Source organism: Macaca fascicularis, chromosome 14, assembly GCF_037993035.2.
Source record: "Macaca fascicularis isolate 582-1 chromosome 14, T2T-MFA8v1.1".
Classification (NCBI taxonomy): domain Eukaryota; kingdom Metazoa; phylum Chordata; class Mammalia; order Primates; family Cercopithecidae; genus Macaca; species Macaca fascicularis.
This window is the reverse complement of record NC_088388.1, coordinates 70,015,437-70,018,108: the sequence shown is the minus strand read 5'-3', so window position 1 is coordinate 70,018,108 and position 2,672 is coordinate 70,015,437. Positions and strand designations below refer to the sequence as shown.

The following is a 2,672-nucleotide window of genomic DNA, read 5'->3' as shown; positions in this document are numbered from 1 at the left end:
TTGAGTACAAATAAATTTGTAGATGGCAGAGTGAAGGCGGTGGAGTTTAAGGGAATTTGTAACTGACAACTTTGTTTTTCTCCTTGTCAGGAAATCACCATCACCCGATGAATGGCATCTAGTGGAACAGGGCAGACATGAAGTGATTAAAACCTGGTCTGGAAAGCCAAATTCCAGCTCTATCATTTGCTAGCCCGACGACCTTGGGTAGGGATGCTACTTAGATTCTCAGAGCTCTGTGTGGTCCCCTATCAGCAAAACGGAGGAAATGACAACAGTTATCTCAGGCTATGGTGACTGTAATAATGCACATAAAGCCTGCAGCACAGCACCCCTCCTAAATGATTCTTTTCTCATTCTCCAGTCTCCTCCATTCCCCATCCATTTTACACAATACTGAAGGAGAGAAAGCTACCTAAAATGTAAACTTTACCATGACATTCTCTCACTACAGATCTTTCAGTGATTCTCACTACTTCAACATCAATCTAAAGCCCTTAGAGTAGGACTCAAATCTCCCAATGATTTGGCCCCTACCTCACTCCCCTGCATTACTTTCTACAATTTTATTATGCCTCTCATGTCCTCTTTGCACTCACCCTTCATCATTATAATTTTCCTCCAAACTCTATGTCTTTTCAGATCTCTATGACTTCATTCAAGTTCTTCCCTCATCACATTTCCTTACTTGGCGAACTCTTACTTATTCTTCAAGGCAGCACTCTAGAAAGCCTTTTCCGAACCTCTACGGAGTTCTTCCTCTTTCCACAGCTCCCTGTGCTTAGCTTTTCTTCTACAGTGTGCATATTAGATGGGTAGACAAGTTGCCTGATTGTCTGACTGCCCCAAGTAGGTCTTCAAGAAACCGTGCCTGGCACATACTCAGTAAGTCTTGTTAAATTGATAGGTAATTCAGTTGCCACTTTCCTTTTGAGATGCACATCGCATTCTGGTGTTCAAAGTGGAAACTGAAATGCTTATTATTCGCAGCTCCTAACCATTTATAACAACCTGAGACTGAGATCTATGGAATTCTAGAACCAAAAAGTCCTCTTTTACAAATAATGTAATCCATTCTCTCCCTAACTTTAGTTTTAGGTAATAAAAGAGACACCCAGAACAGGGAAGTAATTTTATTGACATCACATAGTTGATGAATAGAATGGCAAAGAATTTTAGCCCACATTCCCTGACTTCTTGAACAGGACCCTTTTCACTGCTCCATCCAGTGAAAAATAATCTGTTCCCTCTTTCCCTACTCCAACCTCATTCAGCTTCTTGGGAAAAAAGAAGAGGTGACTGCCAAATCCTACATACCAATGCACAGGTTACCTTCCCTGGGCATGGAAACCCACAACTCCACTGGTAGCAGCCACTCACTCTTCATTGTGCTGGGCATTCCTGGCTTAGAAGACCAGCACACATGGATCTCTCTCCCCTTCTTTATTTCCTACTTTGTTGCTTTCCTTGGGAACAGCCTCATCATCTTCATCATCATCACTGAACGCACCCTCCATGAACCCATGTACCTTTTCCTCTGTGTGCTGGCTGCGGCTGACCTCATCCTTGGCCTGTGCCCAAGGCCCTAGCCATATCCTGGTTCTATGCTGGGGCAATATCCGTTGATGGCTGTGTTACCCAAATCTTCTTCATCCATGCTACCTTCATTGCAGAATCAGGAATTCTGTTGGTGATGGTACTTGACTGCTACGTGGCCATATGTTACCCACTGCACTATACCACAGTGCTCAGTCGTGCAACAATCATAAAGATTGGCTTGGCTGTGGTCCTGAGAAGCTTCTGTGTGATAATCACAGATGTGTTTCTGGCAAAGCGGCTGCCTTTCTGCCGTAACAATCTGCTGCGCATACCTACTGTGAGCACATGGCTGTTGCCAAGTTTGCTTGTGCTGATATTCGTGTCAATGTTTGGTATGGCTTTTCTGTCCTTCTCTGTACTGTAGTGCTAGATGCCTTGCTCATCTTAGTGTCCTATAGCTTCATCCTCTATACAGTCTTCCACCTCCCCTCCCAAGGAGCTCGGCTAAAGGCTCTGGGCACGTGTGGCTCCCACCTCGGAGTCATTTCCATGTTCTACTTGCCTGGTATTTTTACTATAATTACCCAGCAGTTTGGGCACCATGTTCCTCTCCATACACACATTCTGCTGGCTAATGTCTGCATGTTGGCTCCTCCCACGCTGAACCCCATCATTTATGGGATCAAGACCAGACAGATTCAAGAGCGTGTGCTCAGTCTTTTGTACTCATAGAGGAAATGGTGTTAGATTTGACTAATCTGATGGTATGTTTATCACTATAGGGCTTCACATTTTTTTTGCCTACTTTGTAGAGACTTATGAATTAAGATTCCACTGACTATGGATAAAGTGACTGACCATGACTTTGAAAATCCGATTATCATGTGACCTTGAAAAGTGTAGTGTTTAGGGAAGAACATGAGCTTTGGATCAGGATTAGGTTTGAATCTTGGCTTCCTTGATAACAGTGTGTTTGACCTTGGGTAAGTTACTTATTCTCTCAGAGACTCTTCCTGGCACATCCTTAGGGTGCCAGAAAAAGGACTATCAAAACCGAGGTAACCAAATTAAACCATAAGAAAACTTTACTTACTAGGGCATTACAGTTAAAACACTTAGATAGACTCTATCTT

General features: G+C 43.3%; 1 pseudogene; it reads left to right on the top strand.

Moving 5' to 3' along the window:
* The first annotated feature begins 1,343 nt into the window (after nt 1-1,343).
* LOC102129618 (olfactory receptor 52B4-like) lies at nt 1,344-2,286 on the top strand (annotated as a pseudogene).
* The last annotated feature ends 386 nt before the right edge of the window (nt 2,287-2,672 follow it).